The following is an 8,417-nucleotide window of genomic DNA, read 5'->3' on the forward strand; positions in this document are numbered from 1 at the left end:
AAACTCTCAGCTCACGTGGTGTATACATTCGACCGTTGATGATGGTCGCTCCTCCATTTGTCCCCGAGTGCATTACACCAAAATGTCTAGCACACGGGAACGAAGGAGAAGCAACCCCCACGACAACAGTCGGGATTCTTCGTCCTCTCATATATATATGGTGGAACTCTCCCTCACTGATTCCTCTCTGACATTTGCGACTGTCGGTGATGGTAGCTCTTCCTTTCGTTCCTGGGTGCATTACACCAAATTGTCTAGCACACGGGAATGAAGGAGAAGCTACCCCCACGACAACAGTCGGGATTCTTCGTCCTCTCATATATGGTGGAGACTCGACAGATTTAAAGTCGACCCAAAATATTGTTTAATTATCTTTCTAAAAGAGGATTTGGCTGGTCTCACCTCGAGGTCGGAGGAGGTCGGTGACGGGGACGACGGCGGGGATGATGGAGGGGCCGGGGGCTCCTAGATTTCTGCGAAAACAAAAACCCTATAAGCTATCAACTAATCATATGCATACACCTTGCATAGTGCTCTCCAATTTTAGCATTCAAAGTAGGAGTAGTTTTCCAATTTGAGCATTCAATAAGCAAAATCAAATTGCAAAATAAAGTAGTATTGAAATAAGGATGCATTCAATTATAAGCAAAACTACATCATCTCCGTACGTCCGTACATCGTCGAATATTATCACTAATACACCTCGAATACTATCATACATATAGCATCGCCAGTACAGCTAGAACCATATCGCCCGACGGGTATCGGCGCGGGCGGTGGACACCCAAAGAGAAGGAACCATCACAGGATCGCTCCAGTGAGATCCCTGAAGAACCTGCCAGGTATTGTCGAACCTGCCCTCCAACGTAACCATGTAGCGACGGACGTGCTCGTCCTCCTCGCTGACACGGTGACGTACCACCTCCGCGGTGTCCGGAAGCCTCGGCACTGTCACTGGCCCACGCGACCGCCACCAAACAAGGATCGGGTCAACGACGGGCTGGCTCCTCACCAACCTACGCCCCCGGAAGGTAGCACCTCCCAAAACCAGCCCGGCGGAGCCCAGTCCCGGACATGGCCCCTCTGATCAAGCCGGCCTCCTCCGCCGAGTCGATGACGAGGATGCGGGATAGGCATCGTCGACGTCGATGCGGAAATAATTGCTTTAACTAAAAAAATAAACTAGTTCTATTAATTTCCTTGATAAAAATAAACTACTTCTATAGTAAAATAAAGTAGTTTTATTAAATCAACTAGTTCAACTACTAATTAAGCACTTACTATAAATAAACTACTACTATATATAGTAAAATAAAGTAGTTTTATTAATTAATCAACTAGTTCAACTAAAAATAAACTAACTTTAAATGCACTAACAGTAGAACTAATAACCTAAAATAAAACTATACAGCCTAAAAATGCTATGAACAAAAAACTATGAACAAATAAAAACTATACAGCCTAAAAATGCTATGAACAAAAAACTATGAACAAAAAACTATGAAAAAAATGCTAAAAATGCACTAACGGATCGTGATGGGAAGGGGCTCACTGGGGGCTCGAGGCAGGACGGCGACGAGGCCGGTGATGAGGACGACGACGAGGCCGGCGACAATGACGGCGACGAGGACAGGGGGCTCGTGGGGGGAAGGGTTACGCGCGCGTGCGGCGATGCCTCGGGGAGGAGCGGCTCGGGGGCGGCGACGGTGACGGCGAGGACGACGTCAACGGCTGGTCAGGGGCGCGGCGACGGCGTCGGGGCCAGGGCTCGGGGCGACGACGACGAGGAACGGCCTGGCGGCGTCGGGGGGAATGGGAGCAGTTGGTGAAATTTTCACAAGTGCTACCCTATATAGCAAAACCAATGGTACCGGTTCGTGGCACCAACCGGTACCAATGCCCACCTATGGTCCCGGTTGGTGCCACCAACCGGGATCAAAGGTCTCTTTTCGGCAGCCCAAAGGGCGGGAAACTGAGGCCTATGGTCCCGGTTGGTGCCACCAACCGGGACCAAAGGTCTCTTTACATATTTACAACAATAAGAGCAAACAGAGTTTGTAAAAGTTTTTCTTTATCACTTTCAGTTTATCAACTGAATTGCTTGAGGACAAGCAAAGGTTTAAGCTTGGGGGAGTTGATACGTCTCCATCGTATCTACTTTTCTAAATACTTTTGCCCTTGTTTTGGACTCTAACTTGCATGATTTGAATGGAACTAACCCGGACTGACGCTGTTTTCAGCAGACTTTTCATGGTGTTATTTATGTGCAGAAACAAAAGTTCTCGGAATGACCTGAAACTCCACGAAACGTCTATTTAGAAATAATAAAAAAATCCTTGCAAAAGATGAAGACCAGGGGGCCCACACCCTAGCCAAGAGGGTGGGGGGCGCGCCTGCCCCCCTAGGGCGCGCCCCCTACCTCGTGGGCCCCCTGGAGCTCCTCCGACCTCAACTCCAACTCTATATATTTGCTTTCGGGGAGAAAAAATCAGAGAGAAGGATTCATCGCGTTTTACGATACGGAGCCACCGCCAAGCCCTAAAACCTCTCGGGAGGGCTGATCTGGAGTCCGTTCGGGGCTCCGGAGAGGGGGATTCATCACCGTCGTCATCATCAACCATTCTCCATCACCAATTTCATGATGCTCACCACCGTGCATGAGTAATTCCATCATAGGCTTGCTGGACGGTGATGGGTTGGATGAGATCTATCATGTAATCGAGTTAGTTTTGTTAGGGTTTGATCCCTAGTATCCACTATGTTCTGAGATTGATGTTGCTATGACCTTGCTATGCTTAATGCTTGTCACTAGGGCCCGAGTGCCATGATTTCAGATCTGAACCTATTATGTTTTCATGAATATATGTGAGTTTTTGATCCTATCTTGCAAGTCTATAGTCACCTACTATGTGTTATGATCCGGCAACCCCGAAGTGACAATAATTGGGACCACTTCCGGTGATGACCATAGTTTGAGGAGTTCATGTATTCACTATGTGCTAATGCTTTGTTCTGGTACTCTATTAAAAGGAGGCCTTAATATCCCTTAGTTTCCATTAGGACCCGCTGCCACGGGAGGGTAGGACAAAAGATGTCATGCAAGTTCTTTTCCATAAGCACGTATGACTATATTCGGAATGCATGCCTACATTACATTGATGAATTGGAGCTAGTTCTGTGTCACCCTATGTTATGGTTGTTACATGATGAACCGCATCCGGCATAATTCTCCATCACCGATCCAATGCCTATGAGCTTTCCATATATTGTTCTTCGCTTATTTACTTTATCGTTGCTACTGTTACAATCACTACAAAACACCAAAAATATTACTTTTGCCACCGTTACTTTTGTTACCGTTACCACTACTATCATATTACTTTGCTACTAAATACTTTGCTGCAGATATTAAGTTATCCAGGTGTGGTTGAATTGACAACTCAACTGCTAATACTTGAGAATATTCTTTGGCTCCCCTTGTGTCGAATCAATAAATTTGGGTTGAATACTCTATCCTCGAAAACTGTTGCGATCCCCTATACTTGTGGGTTATCACATACGACCTTCTTTGTTGCGTACGTACTGTCGGACAATTCGTTATCCTTTGAAAGCTTCTTCTTCAATATTTTTAGTAGCTTCTTAAATCCTTTATCAGGCACAGCATTCTCTGCCTTCCAGTGCAGCAATTCCAGTACGGTACAGAGCTTTGTGTTGCCATCTTCGCAATTGGGGTACAACCCTTTTTTGTGATCCTCTAACATGCGATCGAACTTCAGCTTCTCCTTTTCACTTTTGCACTTTTCCCTTGCATCAACAATGACCCGACGGAGATCATCATCGGGCACATCGTCTGGTTCCTCTGGATCTTCAGCTTCCTCTTGATCTTCAGCTTCCCCCGTTGCAGCATCACCGTATTCAGGGGGCACATAGTTGTCATCGTCCTCTTCTTCTTCGCTGTCTTCCATCATAACCCCTATTTCTCCGTGCTTCGTCCAAACATTATAGTCTGGCATGAAACCCTTATAAGCAGGTGGGTGTGAAGGATTTTCTTGTCAGAGTAAGACCTCGTATTCCCACAATTAGGGCATGGACAACACATAAAACCATTCTGCTGTTTGCCTCAGCCACTTCGAGAAAATTATGCACGCCCTTAATGTACTCAGAGGTGTGTCTGTCACCGTACATTCATTGCCGGTTCATCTGCGTGCATTATATATAATTATGTGTGTCAAAAGTAAGAAAATTAGACAAGTATCTATCTAAAGTAAGATTTTGTTTCTTTCAGAAAGAAGATAAGAACAAGAGGCTCACCATGGTGGTGCCGGCGATGAGATCGGTGCGGGCGATCGACGGTGGTGAAGACGAGGACGGGGCGTGACGGACCACTAAACCTAGACAAATCTCGGAAAAAATGAAGCTCGGAGGTCGAGCTTCGAGAGGAGAAAGCTTAACTAGTGTGGCCCGGGCATTTCATCGAATACCTCACATGCATAAGAGGTGAGCTAGAGCACCCAAATGCCCTTCCTCGCCGGCCAGCAAAAAATAGAGCACTGTGGAGTGCTCTGCTCGTCGGCGATGGGGTATATATAGGCAACTCATTTGTTCTGGTTCGTGGCTGGAACCGGGACTAAAGGCCATCCTTCTGTCCCGGTTCCTGCCACGAATCGGGGCCAATGGTTGTGGGTCAGGAGCGAGGCCCATTGGTCCCGATTCGTGCCAAGAGCCGAGACAAATGGGCCTAGACAAACCGGGACCAATGCCCGCGAGGCCCCGGCCGGCCCCCTGGGCTCAAGAACCGGGACAAATGCCTTCATTGGTCCCGGTTCGTGGCAGAACCGGAACTAATGGGCTGGCCAGGCCCGAACGAAAGCCCATTTTTCTACTAGTGTGCAGCTGAAGTCCTGGCTGTCATTTTTTTTATTTGCATGAAAATCACGGCCCATGCAAGATGTCACACCTTGGCTAGGGTCCATGCATCCTCGAATGATTCAGGTGTACCTCATCTTCTAGCAATGGTTACTTTATTAAGATCTATATATCCGGATGTGCGAGTGGAGGCCTTGATAGTGACAGTCGGAAAGGCCTTAATAGTGTCATGCCTGCATTTGTGAGTAATTACATGTCACTGAAATAGAAAGTTGGCATATATCCTTTGATTATCCAGATGTAATCGAAGTTGAATGTTTTCTACAGGTTTGTGCATCAGCTGTCCTTACTATTGGGCAGTACTTGTTGAAGCTTGATTGTGATCACTACATCATCAATAACAATTCTCTAAGTGAGGCTAGATGCTTACTAATTGACCGTCTAGGAAAAAAAATCCATTACGTCCAACTCCCTCATAGGTTCGATTGTATTGAATGAATGGTAGACATGCAACAGTAAGTCAGTATCTTGATTGCAAAATCTGCAACACATCATATTAATTATTAATTATTAGTATGCTACAAAATTTGCAACACATCATATTAATTAGGAAATAAAATCTTGATTGAAAAAGCTTACAGACAGTATGCATCAGCGCAGACACAGCAATAAGTCAAATTTAATTAGGGGAAGTATAATCCATTTTATGAAAGTTGTTCATGCTACAAAAATCGCTGTATAAACTGAAAAATGATAGCAGCTACCTGTCCAGACCTTCTTTCTGTAGTGAAATCAATACTACCTCTCTCTTAGTTTACAGGGCGTGCGCGTACCCCTAGGTCGTCAATTTGACCAACCTAATACAAGTCATATATTACAAAAAATATATCAACATAAACTTCGGAGTTTCTACTTCCAGAAGGTATAATTTTTGTGTTATATAGTTTATATTAAGATGATAAAATTAGCAATCTAGGTATACGCGTAGGACTTGTAAACTGAAACGGAGGTAGTACCTTTCCAGACCTTTTTTTAGTTATGTCCAATTTGGCAACAAAAATGTAGCCTTACCAATCATGCGGTGCGATGCTCACTAGCGCCGTCGAAAGGTGCGTGATGGGAACAGAAGGAGGAAGAAGTCGACAACGAGCATGGAATTTTAGAAGAAGGGGTGGGGTGGGTAGAGGAATGGTCGAGGGCAACGGTGGACCTACGAAGAAGGTGGCCCGGGCAGGACAACACGCGGGATCGGCACAGGTCGCGCCCATTGTCGAAGTATGGCTCGGGGGCAATGGTGGACCGACAGAGAAGGTGGCTCGGGCAGGGCGACATTGAATCGTCCGCAACCAGTGTCAGAGCGTCTTATCGGAGGGTGGGTTGGGGGAAACGGTGAACCAATGGAGAAGGCAGCTTGTGTAGGGAGGTGCACGACATTGGCACTAGCCGTGACCAGTGTCCGTGGGTACGGGAAGAGGAAGAAGAGGTGGGGACAGAAAGAGGAAGAAGACGACGATGAGCACATAATTTTACCATCGAAAAAAACAGGCGACTGGTGCATATTTGCTCTCATGGTATGTACTAAAGAATTTGATAAAAGGTGATATATATTCAAATGACTTCACTCATGTCACTTAATCATTAGTTTGATTCATTTTCGTGTACTTCACCAGTAGCAACACACGCGCAGTTAACTAGCAGCAATGTCCTAAATAGCTAGAGTATGTTGTGGCTCGACCTCCTCCGAGCAGGTAGGATGAATCCCTTACAGTCTTGCTTCTCTGTTATGTAAGTACTATGTAAAAAACAATTCAGGACTCTGCAAAATCTGCATTTAGACAACCTTTAATTTGTGTCACAGACAAATGTGCGTATGGTGCCTTATTAATTGTCGTGAAACCTGTATTTAACATCTACAGAAAAATACTTCATGTGCTGAGTAGAAGAAAGCAAAGCCAACAATGGTCGCTATAAAATTAGTACACTGCAAAATCTGCGACACACCATATTACTTAGGAACTCAAATCTTAATTAAGAAAAATCCATCATGCCATGAAAATCTATTTGACAATGATCAGTTGCTTATCTGTATGTGTTTACTGCAGATTGAGTTAAGAGTTCTGAATGGCATTCAAGGACCAGATTATGTATGAATTGGTTGCGTGATCCTCGGAACATCTTTATATGGTTATGAACTCCCAATTAAAAACATGAAACCAAGTTATTCTCTTCACTTTGTGGATGTAGAACCTCAAAATCGAAGATCACAGAAAGTAAGAAGTCACACAAGCATATATATGTTTCCGTGCAAGTGGCAAGGCAAGGCAGGGAACATTTGTTTCTGACCTGAATGCTATTTGTAGGATATGCCCTGGATTTGATGCTGAGAAATGGATTTGATGCTGACAAATTACCTCTTACGTCTCAAATGAGCCTGGAGATGAGATCTGGCCGTTCCATTGATTTTGTAGCATCCACTGATCGAATGTACCCGTTCACTGCTAGAAATGAGCATTCCTTTTCATCATATAAGTTCATTTTTTAACCCTACCTTTTGTAGGGACTAACTTCTCATGGTAATCATCGCATCTTCCTTTTAGGGACCACTTTCTCATGGTAAGGAGACTTCATGAAAAGTATGCCAATAACTATGGTTTGAAACTTAGATAACTAATTTCTTCTGCTCAACCCCAAAACAAGATGGATCGACTATTTATAAAATGGATTCATTTAAGATAGGAAAAATTAGGATAGCAAATTTCTGAGACGTATGAGGTAGAAAACTCTCGAGGGCGGTTTTGAGGGAAGGAGCTGCCTATTCCTGCTGAGGAGAACATGCCATTCGACAGGGCGATTAAAAAATTGTGAAAGCATGATTCGATCAAGTTGCTGAATATTGGAAAAACTAAAACTCTTACTTCGGAAATTGTATTAAAGCACATAATTGGTTCAAGATGATTTGATCAAGTTTCTGAGTATTGGAGACAAACTATAGCGTTTACTTTGGAAGCACATAGCTGGTTAAAGAATGCGAAGCACTTTCAATTTGAATAAGACCATGCTCCTTTTTCATTAAATGGGTGGTTTGTCCATTAATTAAATAAATTAGGTCATAAGATCGAGTACTTCATTTGGTACCATTGTTTCCATTTCTTCTACAATAAAATCTTGCTTTGCTGGATATAAATATTGCCTGAAAGAGTTGGAACTTCTTTTTCCCAAGTTGTAATTATATAACTAAAATTTCAAATTAATTTGTTATTTAAATTTTGTATGATCAACTTGAGGCAAGTGACCAATTTTGCCATGGCCGAGCAAGAATTTATCGTGACATGCATGCATGCTAGCGTCAGGTTAGCCTTTTTCATATTCAATCACGATGATAAATATGTTCACTTAGAGTTTGATCGTGGGTCACCTTGATTGTCTTTATTGTAAAAATATATTTTTTTACTTCAACACACACTTAAGTTGTGCAATGTACAAGTTGTAAATTTCAATGATGTTTTGAGCAATGTCTCTTTCGATTTTTGTTGTTCTGTAAATCATTTTTA

This window comes from Triticum aestivum, chromosome 7A, assembly GCF_018294505.1.
Source record: "Triticum aestivum cultivar Chinese Spring chromosome 7A, IWGSC CS RefSeq v2.1, whole genome shotgun sequence".
Taxonomy (NCBI): domain Eukaryota; kingdom Viridiplantae; phylum Streptophyta; class Magnoliopsida; order Poales; family Poaceae; genus Triticum; species Triticum aestivum.